At 49.4% G+C, this 19,317-nt stretch overlaps 1 non-coding gene across 1 annotated transcript; it reads left to right on the top strand.

The window, feature by feature from the left end:
- Nucleotides 1–18,500: 18,500 nt before the first annotated feature.
- Nucleotides 18,501–18,573, top strand: TRNAM-CAU (transfer RNA methionine (anticodon CAU)). Its single transcript has one exon. It is a non-coding gene; the product is annotated as a tRNA-Met (tRNA).
- The last annotated feature ends 744 nt before the right edge of the window (nucleotides 18,574–19,317 follow it).

Here is a 19,317-nt window from a genome sequence, read left to right as displayed (position 1 = left end):
ATCGTGCTGAGGATTAACTTGCTGTATTTGTGAACCGCTTGTGCCTTGATCTTTGTACACAACGTGCTCAGACCTGACTGGGTCTTTACTGCTGATGTTTCTCTTGTTTTTATTGCTTTTGTGCCTTATAACTGACAATGCTGTTAATGCTGTTCCCTTTAATGTGTGCAATGATTGACTTATGCTGTATGGGATGGGAATAGTTCCCGTGACCAGATTGCTCACAAAAACAAAAAGGGGGATTTGTGGTAATGGTTGTAATAAGCAGTGTGAGCAATCTGGCAGTGTAGGCCTAGAGCCTGACATGGTGGTAGGCCGTGCCCAGCATGAGTGCGGAAGTGGCTAGCAGTATAGCAGAACAGTGCTGTGCCCGCACTGTGTAACCAAAGCAGGGCACTGGTAGCCATAAACATAGAGAGTTATCTTGGAATAACAGGACGCACACGTATATCAACAATCCCACGTGTTAACCAATAATCCACAGTAGTACAGTGTGGGGTCACTCGTGAGGGGCCAATGAAGCCATGCCAGCAATGCCCCCCGAGCTTATATAAGTTGTAAAGTTTTTCTTAATACGCACTTCTTCTGCACACTTCTTACTAGCCTGTCAGCTCTACTGTCTGCTAGCTTCACGCTTTCTATAGGCCGAAGCCAGTTGTTTATGAGAGTGCCCATTGGCCAAGCCCAGCTTCGAGGAATCTATAAGTACCACCCCAGTTGGTAAACAAGTTGCCCCCTCATTCACTTTGTCTGTGTGCTTGCTCGAGAGAGCAACTCCCGAGCTGCAGCCTTTGCCATTGAGCTTATTGTTGTTAGCTTCTGTTATACATGCACGCATACTGGAAGCCTCTGCATAGTGAAGAAGCCCAGAGGGAGGACCTTCCCTGTTTCTGAGGAATCCAGCATCACTACAGCCAGTTGTACCGACCAGGAGAGCAGACCGTGTCACCGGAGGACTGGACCGACCCCCCGAGGGTAAGATCTACCCAGTTACCTGGGAGAAGGGACTTGATCGATACCGAGTCTACGTATGCCTAGCCCCGCCACAGCGGGAGGAGCCTGCACGTGTGCCGCTCTGAGCCCTGTGAACCTCAGGGAAGACTAAGGCATTGTTCGTGCCTATACTGCACCGAACCCGGGACCACTCCGAGAGTCCGTCTGCTCCTTTAAGCTCAGTAAACGAGAATCCGCTGCCTAACGCAGCCGCATTCTCTCCCTGAGACTGTTTGCATCAGCCCCGAGAATCGCCGTGGTTGGGCTTCATTTCGAGATTAATCGAAACTAATGAAAGCATTGTTGGGATACAACCTAAAGGGAAAAGCCTAGCACCAAATTTCACTTTCCATATCATCTCACTTCTGGAGGCAGTCAACATGAGCATTTGAATTCTGCCCGACCTCTTTCCTCTGCTGAGATACATGCTAAACTCTGCAGTTGCAAACAGCACTTCTGAGACAATTCGAATAGAAGCAAAACATTGTTGGGGCAAAACCTAAACGGAAAAGCCTAGCACCAAATTGCATTTGTCATCTGATCTAACTTCTGGAGATAGTCAAAATGATCCTTAGAATTCTGCCCGACCTCTTTCCTCTGCTGAGATACATGCTATACTCTGCAGTTGCAAACAGCACTTCTGAGACAATTCGAGTAAGAGCAAAACATTGTTGGGGTAAAACCTAAAGGGAAAAGACTACCACCAAATTTCACTTTCCATATCATCTGACTTCTGGAGGCAGTCAAAATGAGCATTGGAATTCTAGCCTACCTCTTTCCTGTGCTGAGATACATGCTATACTCTGCCTTTGCAAACAGCACTTCTGAGACAATTTGAATAGAAGCAAACCATTGTTGGGGTAAAACCTAAAGGGAAAAGCCTAGCACCAAATTGCATTTGCCAACTGATCTAACTTCTGGAGACAGTGAAAATGATCTTTAGAATTCTGGCCTACCTCTTTCCTGTGCTGAGATACATGGTGGCCCACACTGATGCAAAATGCTTGATTTCAAGACTAATCGAAAGTAATGAAAACATTGTTGGGGTAAAACCTAAAGGGAAAAGTCAACCACCATATTTCACTTTCCATATCATCTCACTTCTGGAGGCAGTCAAAATGAGCATTTAAATTCTGCCCTACCTCTTTTCCTGTGCTGAGATACATGCTCATCTGGATCCAAAGGGAGCTGGCCATCACCATAGATTATTTCCATCACGGTCATCTGCCTCAGATACTGAATGCCCTGTTCCATAGTTGTCCATCTAACTGGGGCCCAGGGCAGGTCATCTCTTGAGCGGTGATGGCTTTTGATGGCATTGGGAATCCGGGCTCAGAGAGTGTGTATTCCATCAAGTTTGGCTAACTCTTTGTCCAGACTAGCATCACGAGTTAGGGAGCCTAAAAGCTTCGCCTCCCTCTTATCCAGGTCCACTGTGTCCACCCCCTCATCCCAGCATCTCAGGGCCCAGCTTAGTATTGGCTCACCCTTTTTCCTTGTGTAGTCCAGATGAGTTTGCCTTAGTTCCTTTCTGGGCAGCGATGTAACAGTTATTTCCTGGTCTGAATCATCTTCATCCACCGATGGGTTCTGTGAGGTGCTGGGCCTGCTGAGGTTCCTTCCTCACCACCTGTGCTTGGTGATGATTTTTGATTTCTTTTCCTTCATGTGGTGACCGGTGCTAGAGAGACTGCATTGGCAGGAGCATCAGGGGTCAACTGTGGAACTGCTGGTGGTGGGGCAAACCCTTGTGCCTGGGGCTCAGGCTGGGATCTGGCACAGTCATTACAACCCGACCCCTCCCTTTTTGTGTTTACAGAGTGCTTACAATGCCCACAGCAGACACGCCCCCAGTCATTAAAGAGCACAAAGGAGTGTGTTATCACCCTCCAAACAGCTCTTACTGGGTTAGCTAGTCCCCCACCCAATGCGGTCACAGCAAATGCTCCTATAAGGATTACATTTAGGAATATCGAACATATTGCAATGTAAAGCAATTTTCCATCACAGGCACTTTTATCTACACCATTGGTTTCATAGCCTGCTTCAGGAAAGTTTCCTATGTTAGAAAAGTAAAAACTGACAGTGAAATTCAATGAATTCAAGAGATACATGCCTAACTTCATTGCTAAAGTTTTCATCCAGTTGATCAGCATCTCTATCATTAACCACACCACATGGTAAGTTATTAATTTGCAGATGTGGGTCCAAAAGATCCATCCAAAAGCCCATGCAAAGGCTTGGACCATCAGGTTCTTTAAAATTGCCATTTCTACTTCCAGTTCCTTTTTCAGAAAAAAAAGTATTGCTTTCCCAATAAAAGATTAATTCCCAAGCCCCACGTTGGAGGCGCCAAAAATTGTAGTGGTTTGAGCCTTAACTGGGAGTTAAAAGCCCAAATGGGGAAAAGGCTGACAATCTCTTCCCCACTCTTCCCCTACCTCCTCCCTCCAAACAGAGAGGGAAAGAAAAATGGGTAAGGAGCAAGTCCACTAAACAACAATTTGGAGTCGGCTTGGAAGTAAAGAGGCAAAGAATTTTCTTTTAAAGTATATATATGACAATAACAGGAAAAGTTCACAAGGGCAAGGAACAAGAGTGGATGGGAGGGGGACAGAAAAGAATAATACAAAACCAGTCTTTCTCTGAGGAGGCGCGGAGGCAGCAGGGAAAAAGGATCAGGTCCAGCCACATGGCTGAGGAGCAGGAGGGCAGCTGCAGTAGCTCTCATCCGGCAGAGGCAGGAGCCAAAAGGAGATCCAACAGCTATGATGTCCTGCTTTTTATACCGTAGCTGGGCAGGGAGGGGGGAGTGGAACAGACTCAGCTTTCCCAGGGGAAACGCCCTGCAGGGAGGGTAAAATACCCGCAAGCCCTCCACCCTGCTTTCTTCTTTTGTTTTCAGAAAAAGGTGTTAACCCACCACTGTTGGCCTTTATTTAGAATAAACATTTATTTAGAATAAACCGAACCAGGTTGGAAGAGACCTTCAAGATCATCGCACCCAACCCATCAACCAATCCAACCCACCCAAACACCTAACCCATGCCACCAAGCACCCCATCAAGTCTCCTCCTGGACACCTCCAATGACGGCGACTCCACCACCTCCCCAGGCAGCCCATTCCAATGGGCAATCACTCTTTCTGTATAGAACGTCTTCCTAACATCCAACCTGAACCCTGGTGCAGCCTGAGACTGTGTCCTCTTGTTCCTGTACTGGCTGCCCGTGAGAAGAGACCATCATCCGCCTGTCTACAACCTCCCTGCAGGTAGCTGTAGAGAGTGATAAGGTCACCCCTGAGTCTCCTCTTCTCCAGGCTGAGCAACCCCAGCTCCCTCAGTCTTTCCTCATAGGGCTTGTGTTCCAAACCCCTCACCAACTTTGTTGCTCTTCTCTGGACTCTTTCCAGCAAGTCAACATCCTTCCTAAACTGAGGGGCCCAGAACTGGACACAGTACTCAAGGTGTGGCCTAACCAGTGCAGTGTACAGGGGCAGAATGACCTCCCTGCTCCTGCTGGCCACACTGTTCCTGATGCAGGCCAGGATGCCATTGGCCCTCTTGGCTGCCTGGGCACACTGCAGGCTCATGTTCAGCCTGCCATTGACCAGTACCCCCAGGTCCCTCTCTGCCTGGCTGCTCTCCAGCCACTCTGACCCCAGCCTGTAGCACTGCATGGGGTTGTTGTGGCCAATGTGCAGAACCCGGCACTTGGATGTGTTCAATCTCATGCCGTTGGACTCTGCCCATCTGTCCAGCCTGTCGAGGTCCCTCTGCAGAGCCTCTCTACCCTCTAGCAGATCAACTCCTGCCCCCAGCTTGGTATCATCAGCAAATTTACTGATGATGGACTCAGTGCCCTCATCCAGATCATCAATAAAGATGTTAAAGAGCATGGGGCCCAGCACTGATACTTGGGGCACACCACTAGCGACTGGCCGCCAGCTGGATGTGGCACCATTCACCACCACTCTCTGGGCTCGGCCATCCAGCCAGTTCCTAACCCATTGCAGTGTGCTCCCGTCCAAGCCATGGGTTGACAGCTTGGCCAGCAGTTTGCTGTGGGGGACGGTGTCAAAGGCCTTGCTGAGGTTCAGGTAGACTACATCCACAGGCCTCCCCACATCCACCAGGCGGGTCACCTGATCATAGAAGGAGATCAGGTTGGTCAGGCAGGACCTGCCCTTCCTAAATCCATGCTGGCTAGGCCTGATCCCTTGGCCATCCTGTAAGTGCTGTGTGATTGCACTCAGGATGACCTGTTCCATGATCTTGCCTGGCACTGAGGTCAGGCTGACAGGCCTGTAATTCCCTGGCTCATCCAACCGGCCCTTCTTGTGGATGGGCACCACGTTGGCCAGCTTCCAGTCCTCTGGGACCACTCCTGTGAGCCAGGACTGCTGGAAAATGATGGAGAGTGGCTTGGCCAGCTCATCTGCCAGCTCTCTCAGCACCCTAGGATGGATCCCATCTGGTCCCATGGACTTGTGGGGAGCCAAGCTGCTAAGGAGAGTTCCAACCACCTCCTCATGGAACATAGGGAAACTGTGCAGCTCCCTGGCTCCTTCTGCCAGCTCTGCAGGCCAGCTGTCAGGAAGACATTCTGTCCTTCTAGTAAAAATTGAGGCAAAGAAGGTGTTAAGTATATCTGCCTTTTCCTCATCGTTTGAAACAACATTTCCCTCCGTGTCAACCAAGGAGTGGAGGTTGTCCTTGCCCTTCCTCTTGCTATTAATATATTTATAGAAGGACTTTTTGTTGTCCTTCACAGCAGAAGCCAGTTTAAGCTCCAAGTGTGCTTTTGCCTCCCTAATTCTCTTCCTACAAGACCTAGCAACATCCTTAAACATTCTGTGGGTTGCCTCCCCTCTCTTCCAAAGGTGATACACCCTCTTTTTTTCCCTTAGTTCCATTAAAAGTTCATGAACCATCCAGGCTGGCCATCTGCCCCAGCGGCTCATCTTCCGGCACATTGGCACAGCCTGTCCCTGAGCCATCAACAATTCTTCCTTGAAGTAGGTCCAGCTCTCCTGGACCCCTTTATTATTAAGGGCTTTATCTCAAGGAACCCTCTAAATTAGTTACTTGAGTAACCTGAAGTCTGCCCTCCGGAAGTCCAGAGCGGAGGTCTTCTTGCTGCCATCCCACCTGTTCATATTCTCACCAAACTGATCACACAGAGTTATCCAAATGGTCCTACGTTACTGTCTTGGTGGGCTAAGGCCCAGCTGGAACTGAAGCTGGCCACCTCTGTCAAAGATAATAAAAAGCATTTTTATAAATATATTAACAATAAGAAGAAGGGCAGGAAGAACCTGAACTCCCTATTGGACCTGGAGGGGAACACGGTGACCGAAGATGAAGAAAAGGCTGAGGTGCTGAACGCCTTCCTTGCCTCAATGTTTAACAGCAAGGCAGGAGTTCAGGAGGAGTGGCCTCCTGAGCTGGGCGATGGGGTCGGGGAGCAGTGTAATGCCCCAGTAATCCATGAGGAATTAGTTCGGGACCTGCTGAGCCACTTGGACACTCACAAGTCCATGGGACCGGATGGGATCCATCCTAGGGTGCTGAGAGAGCTTGCAGATGTGCTGGCCAGGCCACTCTCCATCATTTTCCTCCAGTCCTGGCTCACCGGTGAGGTTCCAGATGTCTGGAAACTGGCCAATGTGGTCCCCATCCATAAGAAAGGTCGGATGGAGGAACCTGGAAACTACAGGCCGGTCAGCCTGACCTCAGTGCCAGGGAAAGTGATGGAGCAGATTATCCTGGTGGCAATAACTGCGCACCTGAAGGATGGCCAAGGGCTCAGGTCCAGCCAGCATGGATTTAGGAAGGGCAGGTCCTGCCTCTCCAACCTGATCTCCTTCTATGATCAGGTGACCCGTCTGGTGGACGTGGGGAGGCCTGTGGATGTGGTCTACCTGGACTTCAGCAAGGCCTTTGACACGGGCCCCCACAGCAAACTGCTGGCTAAGCTGTCAGCCCGTGGCTTGGACCACTACACTCGGTGCTGGGTTAGGAATTGGCTGGAGGGCCTGGCCCAGAGTGGTGGTGAATGGTGCCACATCCAGCTGGCAGCCAGGCGCCAGTGGCGTCCCCCAGGGATCAGTGCTGGGCCCCGTCCTCTTCAACATCTTCATTGATGATCTGGATGAGGGGGTCGAGTCAGTCATCAGCAAGTTTGCAGATGACACCAAGATAGGAGCAGATGTTAGTCAATTAGAGGGTAGAAAGGCTCTGCAGAGGGACCTCGACCGACTGGACAGATGGGCAGAGTCCAATGGGATGGCATTCAACAAGTCCAAGTGCCAAGTGCTGCACTTTGGCTACGGCAATCCCATGCAGAGCTACAGGCTGGGGTCGGAGTGGCTGGAGAGCTCCCAAACAGAGAGGGACCTGGGAGTGCTGATCGACAGCCATGTGAATATGAGCCAGCAGTGTGCCCAGGTGGCCAAGAGGGCCAATGGCATCCTGGCCTGCATTAGGAATGGTGTGGCCAGCAGGAGCAGGGAAGTCATTGTGCCCCTGTACTCTGCTTTGGTTAGGCCGCACCTTGAGTACTGTGTCCAGTTCTGGGCCCCTCAGTTTAAGAAGGACATCGAAACACTTGAACGTGTCCAGAGAAGGGCAACAAGGCTGGTGAGAGGCCTTGAACACAAGCCCTATGAGGAGAGGCTGAGGGAGCTGGGATTGTTTAGCCTGGAGAAGAGGAGGCTCAGGGGTGACCTCATTGCCCTCTACAACTACCTGAGGGGTGGTTGTAGCCAGGAAGGGGTTGGTCTCTTCTCCCAGGCAACCAGCACCAGAACAAGGGGACACAGTCTCAAGCTGCGCCAGGGGAGGTTTAGAATCGAGGTGAGGAGGAAGTTCTTCGCTGAGCGAGTCATTCGTCATTGGAACAGGTTGCCCAGGGAGGTGGTTGAGTCACCATCCCTGGAGGTGTTCAAGAGGAGTTTGGACGTGGCACTTGGTGCCATGGTCTTGTCATGGAATCTTTCAGATCCCTCATGCATTTTTCAATTTTTCCAGACAGAGTTTCAATGGCTGAAACCAAAGAAACACATGTCATACTATCCTCCAATTGTTTCATTTGATCAGTGAATTGGCCAACTGTAGGAGGAGCTCCACCATAATTTCTTGACACAATTCTGCTTGCCAGAATGTTTGTATAATTAGAAGGAGCAAGCTTGATGAGCTTTCTAGCAAGACCAGTTCCCACAGGAATGTCATCAGGATTCAGAGTTTCATGTTCACCATAGAGTATCTCTCTAAAAGCAAATTCTCTCAGGCGCTTAATTCCCTCATCTATGGTAATCCAGGGTTTCGGATTCCATGGAAGATCATCTTGGGAAGGGTATCTCAGTGCAGCTGCCATTAAAAGGCGTATCCACAGATTAACCTTACCGAGAACCTTGCCTAGATGTCTATCTATTCCATTATCCCTCGAGAGAGTTCCCAGCTGAGCTGCTGACTTGTCTCCAACCATGAGAGCTGGAGCACCTACATCATAATATCTACGAAGCCAAGCTAGAATTGGCTCCTTATCTGCTCTGGTTTAATCTTTACGGACATTTCTTAACTCTTCGCGAGGTGAAGAACATTGTGAAATTTCATCTCCCTGTCCATCTACCACATCTTCCTCAACTTGTTGTCCCCATAATCCTGCTGCCACTCTCCTAAGGATCTCTTTAAGCTGAGAACCACCACTGCTAGCTCCTGTCCTAGCTGCATCTTTGTCCTGTTTTGATCTCACTAATTCAGCTAGATCTTTAAAACAAACCTTCTCTTCCTCCTCAGCAGGATCTTTTCTAGTAGAGGGTCCCTCCACCAGGATCAGTCTCCTGCTCTTCTCCATTAGCTCCTGGATCCTGTTATGTCTTTCCACTTCTAGTCTTTAAAACATCTACTTGCTTAATTGGAGCTGTGTTTGAATTTACAGCCACCATGACAGAAGCTGACAGGTTTTGAGACAGATCAGCTGCTGTGGGAGTGGCTTCCGGTCCTGCCATGCAAGGAGGCGGAAATGACCTTGCCTCGTTAATGGCCGAAGAAGGAGGAGGAACTGCCATGTTGGCAGCTGCCGCTGCCCCTGGCAGCTTGCCAGAATCAGCAACAAAACTGTTCAAAGCAGCTTTTCCAATAGACTTTTTAGCTTTCTCTTTAACTGACACTGATTCTCCACTCTCTTCATCACTGGACGTCTCTGGGGCTGACCCAGAGGAACGCCGCTTCTTCTGTGATCCAGGCTTAATAATAAAACACTCTCTGGACATCTTTTTCTCCCGATGCAAGGAAAACAGCAAATACACATTGATTATCACTGAGAGCAGGATTACACACATCAAATAAATCACATTTGAATCCCAGCCATCACTTAATGTTACTCTTTCCCCTACTGGGATCTTAGACTCCTTTATCTCAATTGGGAGAGTGCTAGAGGTCAGATTCCTGTATCTCGCAGGCCAGAAAAAATCCAGGCAGCGACCATACAGAAGCCTCATTCTGTACATAAACCACAAATAAATTTTGTGCATCAAATATTTACCCAGATGATCGATAAGGAGGCCCAGACAATACTTGTAGATCAGAACCGAACACACTGAAAATGGCAATTGTTTTAAAATCCAAAGCACCTTCATGTTTGATAGTCCGGCTCGAGCAAGCAATAAATCAAGCTAATTATCCTCAAGCCCTGAGTTGGGCGGCCAAAAAAAAAAAAAGTCGTGGGTTTGAGAAGAAGGCCCAGCCTTCTCCCCCCCACAAAGAGGAAAGCAAATAAAAACCACAGCTAGCCACAGCCGGAGAAGCAAAAAAGGGAATTGCTATATTTACAAGCAATTTTCAGGGAATGCAGGATATATATACACAACTTACAGTATTTACAATATATACACAGAAATATACAGCAAAGTAAAAAAAAACCAATTATACAGGATCGAAATTCCCCCTCCCTTCTGGATAAGGGTTGCCCCCCTCTACCCCCTTCTCTCCCTTTTTTCCTCAAAGAGAGTTGGAAAGAGCGAAAAAGAGCAGCTGTTAATTAAAGCAATTATAAATTAAAGCAAAGTGTTAGTAGGCTGCACGCTTATCTGTCCAAGGTCAGTTTGGCAGAGAGCCTAGAAGCGGACGAGTTGGAAAGGGAGGGAAGAGTGAACTGAGGAAAGTCCCAGTCGCACTCAAACCTAAAAGTTGCATTCTACCAATCTACCAATGAAATTCACAGTATCACAGTATCACGGTATAACTTAGGTTGGAAACGACCTTGAGGATCACTGAGTCCAACCTATCAACACAGACCCCTCTTGTTACAGTTTGAGCTGGGTGCCCCCCCTGCAATGTTTACTTCCTGTGTCCGGAATTCCAGCCCAGAGGGGTGGACACAGGAAATTATGTAGTATTTCCTACCACAATCCTTTGCACCACTATAAGATCCAGTGCGGAGTCTAGCACGCTCTCTTTTTCTTCCTCCTTCGTCAGCCGGTAACTGGGGGAGATGTCTCCTGGCTTTGGGCCTGGCTAGGCCCAAGGCCATGGGGGGATGGGCAGTCTCAGATCTGGCCAGCTGAGACTAGCCTAGCAGTGGGAGGGGGAAGAAGGAGCCCTGGGGGTCTTGGGTGTACCCTCAGGTGGGGATGGGATCTCTCTGGGTCTGTTTTGGGATTTTTCTTTGTCACTGTGCTTTTGCTTTTCTGTAAATGTTCACTGCTTTCTATTTAAACTTTCCATCACTTTTGCAATCCGCTTGTCTGAGTGTTTGTTGTTGCCAGGGGTGGGGAAGGGGGCTGCCTCAACCCAGCACACCTCTGCAGAGGGACCGATTGCCTCACCCACCCCCTTCAGACCTAGTTTAAAGCCCTCCTAATGAGCCCTGCCAACTCCAGTGCCAGGACTCTCTTACCCCTTCTAGATAGATGCACCCCATCGGGACCCAGCAGGTCAAGTGCTGTGAAAGTTGTCCCATGGTCAAAGAACACAAAGTTCTGCCTCTGGCACCATCCCCTGAGCCAATTGTTGATGGTGTGGGTTCGCCCATTCCTCTCAGTGTACACCCCTGCCACTGAGGGAACTGAGCAGAACACCACTTGAGCTCCTGCCCCATCAATCAATTGTCCAAGGGCCCTGAACTCCTTCTTAATCGCCCTGGTGCCCTTCCTGTCAATCTCATCACTCCCAGCCTGTATTACCAGCAGAGGGTAATAGTCAGTGGGCTGGATTAATTCAGGGAATCTCTTTGCAACGTCCCTAACCCGTGCCCCTGGTAGGGAGCAGACCTCCCTGTGGGATGGGTCGGGACGACATATGGGTCCCTCAGTACCCCCCAGGAGAGAGTCCCCAACAACTATAACCCTTCTCCTTTTCTTAGTGGAGCTGGTCATTATAGCTGGTGGGGACCGCTTGGCCTTAGGCTCCCCTCTGGATGGCTGCTCCTCAGCCTCAGCCCTCTCATCCCCACTGCCCTCAGCCTGCAGGGCCTCATATTGATTATGCAAGGGCAGCGGAGGAGGAGGAGAGGGTCGGGGTGGATTTCTCTTGCCACCCCTGGCAGGGACCTGTATCCATCCCTCTCCGTTTCCAGGGACCCCTCCCTCAGCAGGGGAGATCTGCAGAGCCCTCTCCCACAAATCTAACTCCCTTTCACTTTTCCTTATTTTCCTTAGCCTAGCTACCTCCTCCTTCAGCTCGGCCACTTCATCCTTCAGCTGTGCCACCAGCATGAGGAGAAAATTCACCTGCTCACACCTGACACAGGTGTCCTCTCCCACCCCCTCCATTCCAAGTGCCAGGCTGAAGCACTCTCTGCAGCTGGCAGCCTGGACTCCAGCATGTTGGTAAAACAGCTCTGTCTGGGCAGATGCTGCTTTTTTACCCTTCGTCCGAGTGACGACCATGGTGCAACGTTTGAGGTTTGGTTTTTTGTGTTTGTGTTTGTGTGGCTTTTTTTGTTTTTTGTTTTTTTTGGTCAACCAGCTGGCTCCTCCCCCTACCAGGAGTCCTCCTGACCCGCGAAACCCCGAAAGGAAGGTAAAAAAACCCCGAGAAACTCACAGCTCAAGTGGAGCGGTTCCAAACGAGCGGTCCCGATCGGCTAGTGAACCACAATTCGTTTAGACCTGTCTTTTGTTTACAAAACATTCAGCCACAGTGCCCCAGTACTGTTCTTTTCTTAAAGGCACAGCCTCAAACGGTCACACCAAGACAGCCCAGCTGGGGAAGATGTCATGGATCCAGCTAAGGACAGAGAAGAACGTGAATCTGGCTGGCAGAAGGACAAGCCCAAGTCCCCCTGCAGCTCGCTGTGCACCCTTCCATCCATGTATTTCCATGCTTATGGTGTCCTAAAGATCCTGAAAGCATTTATGAAGGATCGCAACAAGCCAAGGTAGGACCTGGGGTGGAATGGTTCCTCACATTCAACCAAAACCTTTCCTCCCCCAGCTTGAGGCTGTTTCCTCTTGTCCTACTGCTTGTTCCTTGGGAAGAGAGGCTGACCTCCACCTCACTCCAGCCTCCTTTCAGGGTGTTGTAGACAGTGAGAAGATCTCCCCTGGGCCTCCCTTTCTCCAGTCTAAACAACCCTGGTTCCCTCAGCTGCTCCTCTCAAGAGTTATGCTCTAGAACCTTCCCCCAGCTTTGTTTTTTTCTGGACATGCTCTAGCCCCTCAATATCTTTCTTGGAATGAGGGCCCCCAAAACTGAACCCAGGATTCATGGTGTGGCCTCACCAGTGTGCAGTAACAGTGGGACAATCCCTGCCCTACCTAAAAGTTTCTCTGTCTCTCAGGGAGAAGGATGAACCAGCCAAGAAGGTGCTACAGGTACGGGACAGCTCCAAGGATGGAGAATACTGGGAAGCCCTGGCACATGTTATACCTGAGCCAACACTGAAGCTGTGGGATGCACTGACAGTGGCACTGGGAGAATATTAGTGAGTGCTTGGCAGTGCTGTTTGGGCCAGGGGAGGATGCTGGCATGGCTGGGGGAACCACAGCAGGGGTGGCACCAGCTGGGGTTAAAGGTTGACCTGAAGGAAAGCAGCTCTGTGGAGGAGGATCTGCTTCTCCAGGTGAACAACAGGTTCACCATAAGCCAGCAGTGTGCCCTCATGGCCAAGATGGTCGATGGTCTCCTGGGGTGCATTCAGAAGAGTGTGCCCAGCAGGTCAAGGGGAGTTCTCCTCCCCCTCTGTTCTGCTCCAGGGAGACCACATTTGGAGTATTGGGTCCAGTTCTGGGCTCCCCAGTTCAAGAGGGACAGGGATCTACTGGAAAGGGTCCAGTGGAAGCTACAAAGATACTGAGGGGACTGGAGCATCTCTCTTATGAAGAAAGGCTGAGAGACCTGGAGCTGTTTAGCCTGGAGAAGAGCAGCCTGAGAGGGGATCTTAGAATCATAGAATCAACAAGATTGGAAAAGACCTCAAAGATCATCAAGTCCAACCTGTCACCCAAGACCCCATGACTACTAGATCATGACACCAAGTGCCACGTCCAATCCCCTCTTGAACACCTCCGGGGATGGTGACTCCACCACCTCCCTGGGCAGCACATTCCAATGGCTAACAACTCTCTCTGTGAAGAACTTTCTCCTCACCTTGAGCCTAAACTTCCGCTGGTGTAGCTTGAGACTGTATCCTCTTGTTCTGGTGCTGGTTGCCTGGGAGAAGAGACCAAATCCTTCCTGGATACAACCACCCTTCAGGTAGTTGTAGACCACAATAAGGTCTCCTCTGAGCCTCCTCTTTTCCAGGCTAAGCAATCCCAGCTCCCTCAGCCTCTCCTCATAGGGCTTGTGCTCGAGGCCTCTCACCAGCCTCATTGCCCTTCTCTGGACACGTTCAAGAGTCTCAATATTCTTCTTAAATTGAGGGGCCTAGAAATGAGTGGCCCACTGATGCTGTCCACAGCATCAGTGGTGATACTGACATCATTGTCATCGGGGGAATTGGATTCCATATTGGTTTGTATCTATTTGTGTCTGTTTAATTTTATTGTTATTATTTTCACTAAAACTGGGTTAGTTTCTCTCCCAACCCATTAGTCTCTCTTGTTCCCTTCCTCTTCCCTTTAGGAAGGCAGAGGCACTCATAGAGGGCATCTGTCACCTGTTCAGTGGCCAGCCCAGCCCTAACCCTCGACTCCAAGGGGCATGGTCTAGCGATGAAGCACCTTCCATGGTCCTGCTTGTACTCAGAACACACTCCTGCATGGGTTTCCTTTGCAGAAGTGCTGTGATGGGTCTTTGGACAGCAATGGCTGTGCCAGACTTTGTTCCTATCAGAACAAAATGGGAACACTGTAATCTTGAGACTAAATTCAAAACTTTGAAATGACTCTATGGGCTCTTCCTACCTTCTGCTTTGGAAATTGTCTCTTTTAAGGCTGTGTGTCAACAGAATGAATAAACCAAAATGCTTCTTCTTATCTGCAAATAGGTTTGCAAAAGATACTGAGAGAAAATGGCCAGAAGTTCAATTAAGGGAGCAGTATCCAAAGGACAGGGGCAAGAGGGTGGGGCCAGACTCTCTTCAGTGGTGCCCAGGGTCAGGATAAAGCACAGTGGGCACCAACTGGAACACAGGAAGTTCCATCTGAACTTGAGAAAAAACTTCTTTCCTTTGAGGGTGCTGGAGATGGGAACTGGCTGCCCAGAGAGTCTGTGGAGTCTCTTTCTCAGAAGAGATTCCAAAGCTGCCTGGACACAGTCTTGGGCAACCTGCTGTGGGTGACTCTGCTTTAGCAGGGGGGGTGGACCAGATGATCTCCAGAGGTCCCTTCCAATCCCCACCATGCTGGGATGCTGGGATTCTGTGACTGGCCAAATTAGTCTTCTCCCCTCCTTTCCCAGCAAGGTGCTCTCAGGCCGGGTCAGTCTTCTCTCTGAAGTAGCTCTCCTGCAGCAGAACTCAGAGCTGTACACCCTGCTCGAGGAGTTCATCAGCTCCAAGGTGAGTGTGACATCCTCCTCCCCTCCAGCCTAGGGACACCCTACCATGGGTGCCCAACACAGAGTTCCCAGACACATGGGGACCACTCTTCAGGGTGCTTCCTGAACACCAACCTGCTCCCCCCTCCCATGCAGGAGATGGACCTCTGTCCTGGGGAAGTGCAGTGAGTGCCTAGCACCAGGATATGGCTTTTCTTGGTCCTGTGCTGAAGCTGTGTCTGGAGCCAGGGCTTCCTGGCAAGAATTAATAAACTCTTTTCCTTCATCAGTCCCAGTGCTGCTGTCTCTGTCCCTGTTGTAGTGTGATCTTTGTTTTCCTTGAACCTGACTGTTCAGCTAGAGAATGTTGCAGCTGTCTTTCTCTCAAAAGCACAGCCTAAACTGTCACAGTCCCCAATTTCCACAGAACCACAGAATTAAGTTGGAGAAGACCTTTAAGACCACTGACTCCAACAGTTAACCCAGCATAACTAAGTCCACCACTAAACTATGTCCTTCAGCACCAGGATGCTCTTGGTCCAAAGTGGTGCTACCAGCAGAGTTCCATTCAGGAGGGTCTGTTATATCTATGAGTCCATTCCACCCCCCTGAAGGTTCACAGCAGTTGTATCTCAATTCCAGTAGCGGCTTCCTGGCCAGCTTTATCCTTAGCTTTGCCTCCCCTGCCTCACACAAGCATGGCACAAAGAGTTCCTCACACCAGAGCAGAAGAGCACCGCCTGATTTTGCTCACTTGTTATCTGTGGCCTTGAATAGTTCTCACTTTCCTCCTGCTTCTCATCAGGGCTGATAATCCCATGGGACAGCTTGCTCACTGTGCCCCTGGGATGGAGCAGAATCCACAAAGATCCACAAATGCAACCCAAAAAAAAGCTAAGCTCCCCTTGATCTGTAGTAGACACTAACCCTGAGATTCCCTTTGCTGCATTAGTCTATCATTCTTAACCATAAACTTTCAAGCTGCTCATGGCCATTCCTGAGGGACAGTCCTTCTCCTTCACACTATCCTTTACTTGACAGAGAGGGCAACACCTCCACCATACCTTCCTCATCTGCCCCTTCTGAACACCAAGTTTCAGTCATGGCAACTAGATTGTAGCTTTCTAGCAGCACGGTGGCTTCCAGCTCCTCCTGCTTGTTGCCCATGTTGGTGTTGAGGCACTTCAACTGGGTTGTCATCATGTCACCTCCTTACAGGAACACCCCTTCATTCCTTTGAGGTGTTTCACTGGTGCTTCCCTATTGGCTCCCATTAGCTCATCTTTCTAAGACTTCAAGTGTGGTGCAGTGTCCCCCAGCATGCCTCAGAGCAACAGTGAAGGCCCTCACTGGCAGAGGCAGATTTAGACTACATATAAGGAAGAAATCCTTCCTGCTGGGAGTGGTGAAACACTGGCCCGGATTGCCCAGAGAGGTGGTAGATGCTCCATCCCCAGAACCATTCCAGGTGAGGGTGGACTGGGCTCTGAGCAACCTGCTCTGGTGGCAGATATCCCTGCTGACTGCAGGGCAGCTGGGATAGATGGCTGTGACCGTTTGAGGCTGTCCCCTTAAGAAAGAGAATATGGTAGTCGGATGTTTGTAAACGAAAAGACGGATCTAAACTAATTTCATTGGTAGATTGGGAGGAAGCACCTTCTGAACTGGGAGTGCGGCAAGGTATCCTGGGCATTCCTGCACTTTTCTAGTCAGTCTTACTTTTCCCCCTTTGCAGCTCACAGCGTTCTGGGCTTTCGGGCAAGGCTTGACCTTGAAACTGATAAACTGCAAGGCCGGTACTAACCGCTTTCCAGTTAACACATCACTGCTTTTAATTTTTTTCTCTTCTCTCTCTTTCTAACCCTCTCTGGGGAAAGGGGGAAAGAAGGGGGAGCAGAGGATGGGAACCCCCTCAGCAGAGGGGGGAACTCTCATTTCTGTGCTACTTTATTGTATATTTTTGTACATATTGTAAATATTGTAAATTCTGTATATATTCCCTTGCATATCCTATGTTGCTTTGTAAATATACAGCACCCACTGCTTTGCTAATTCAGCTGAGAGTTTTTTTTCCCTTTTCAACTTTCTTTCCCTTTACTTTACAGGGGGAAGGGAGGAGGGTGTTTGGCCTTACCCTTCCAACCCTACGACATCGGTGTTTCCAGTCGAGATCAAGATTAGAGTCCATGTCTGCTCGAGAAACTCTTGCAGCCAGATCCGCCTGATGGTTGTATTGCTGTTCCTCAGTAGCTTTGCTCTTAGGAATGTGAGCATCAATGTGTCTCACATTCACTGGAATTCTCTCGATTCGATTAGCAATGTCCTGCCATAGGTTGGCTGCCCAAATGGCTGCTTGTTGTTCAGGTCCCCAGTGGAAATGGTTTCTCTTTCGAGTCACATCATACAGAGGTTTCACAATCTGACTGTATCCAGGAATGTGCAGTCTCCAAAATCCCACTATTCCCAAGAAACATAGGGTCTCTTGCTTGTTTGTGGGCTTCGCCATGGTGGAGACTCTATTTACCACATCCACTGGAATGTGTCGGCGTCCATCCTGCCACCGCACTCCCAGAAACTGAATCTCTGTGGTAGGTCCTTTCACCTTGTCTCGTTTGATGGCAAAATCTGCATTCAGAAGAATGTCAATGATTTTGTTACCTTTCTCGAAGACTTCCTCAGCAGTTTTACCCCAGACGATGATATCATCGATGAACTGGATGTGTTCTGGAGCACCACCTTTCTCCAGAGCATCATGGATCACTGCATGACAGATGCTTGAGCTGTGGATCCAGCCCATTGGCAGTCTGTTGAAAGTGTACTGGATTCCTCTCCAGGTGAAAGCAAATTGAGGCCTGCATTCCTCTGCTATGGGAATAGAGAAAAATGCATTTAGCAATGTCTATGGTAGCATACCATTTGGCCTCTTTGGATTCTAGCTCATACTGTAGCTCCATCATGTCTGGTACTGCTGCACTCATAGGTGGTGTCACTTCATTTAGGGCTCGGTAGTCTACTGTCAGATGCCAGTCTCCATTCTGCTTCCGCACAGGCCACACTGGACTGCTGAAAGGTGAATGAGTTTTGCTGACGACTTTCTGACTCTCCAACTGACAAATCAGATTCTGAATGGGCAACAAAGAGTCACGGTTGGTTCTGTATTGTCTGTGATGCACAGTCTGAGAAGCAACCGGCAATTTAATGTCCTGTATCTTATGTTGTCCCACAACTGCAGATTCATCAGAAAGCTCAGGTCTAGCAGACAGCTTCAGTTTTTGTCCATCAATTTCTATAGAAGCTACTCCAAAAGCCCATTTGTAACCTCTAGGGTCTTTGAAACGCCCTTCTCTCAGAAAATCAATTCCCAAAATACAAGGTGCATCAGGTCCGGTCACAATTGTATGCTTCCTCCATTGTTTACCAGTTAAACTTATATTAACCTCCACCTTACTTAACTCTTGAAATCCACCAGTGACTCCCAGAATAGTTATAGACTCTGATCCCTGATAATTTGATGGCATTATGGTGCACTGAGCTCCTGTGTCAACCAAGGCCTGTGCACTGAGCTCCTGTGTCAACCAAGGAGCCTCGTTAGCGCAGTAGGTAGCGTGTCAGTCTCATAATCTGAAGGTCGTGAGTTCGATCCTCACACGGGGCAAGAGTGGTTTCCTCCTTTTTCAACCTGCCTGACATCTGCTGGGAACTCAACACAGCAGAGAGGAGACAGTCTAGGAGGTTCTTAGAATGCATGGAGGACAGCTTCTTATCCCAGGTGCTGCGAGAGCCTACCGGGGCAAGGCTATGCTTGACCTCCTCTTCACCAACAGGGAAGGACTGGTGGGTGATGTGGTGGTTGGAGGGTGTTTGGGGTCCAGTGACCACGAGATAATTGAATTCTCGGTTTTTGGTCAAGCCAAGAGGGGCGGCAAGAAGACCTCCACTCTGGACTTCCGGAGGGCAGACTTCGGGTTACTCAAGGAACTAATTCAGAGGGTTCCTTGGGATAAAGCCCTTAAAAACAAAGGGGTCCAGGAGAGCTGGACCTACTTCAATGAAGAATTGTTGAAGGCTCAGGGACAGGCTGTGCCAATGTGCCGGAAGATGAGCCGCTGGGGCAGACGGCCAGCCTGGATGGTTCATGAACTTTTAATGGAACTGAGGGAAAAAAAGAGGGTGTATCACCTTTGGAAGAGAGGGGAGGCAACCCACAGAATGTTTAAGGATGTTGCTAGGTCTTGTAGGAAGAGAATTAGGGAGGCAAAAGCACACTTGGAGCTTAAACTGGCCTCTGCTGTGAAGGACAACAAAAAGTCCTTCTATAAGTACATTAATAGTAAGAGGAAGGGAAAGGACAACCTCCACTCCTTGGTGGATACGGAGGGGAACATTGTAACAAAGGATG

The sequence above is a fragment of the Melanerpes formicivorus genome, unplaced genomic scaffold (assembly GCF_026170545.1).
Source record: "Melanerpes formicivorus ecotype bairdi unplaced genomic scaffold, bMelFor1.0.p_v2 SCAF_31, whole genome shotgun sequence".
Classification (NCBI taxonomy): domain Eukaryota; kingdom Metazoa; phylum Chordata; class Aves; order Piciformes; family Picidae; genus Melanerpes; species Melanerpes formicivorus.
The sequence above is the reverse complement of the archived record's forward strand: the minus strand, read 5'-3'. Positions and strand labels throughout refer to the sequence as shown.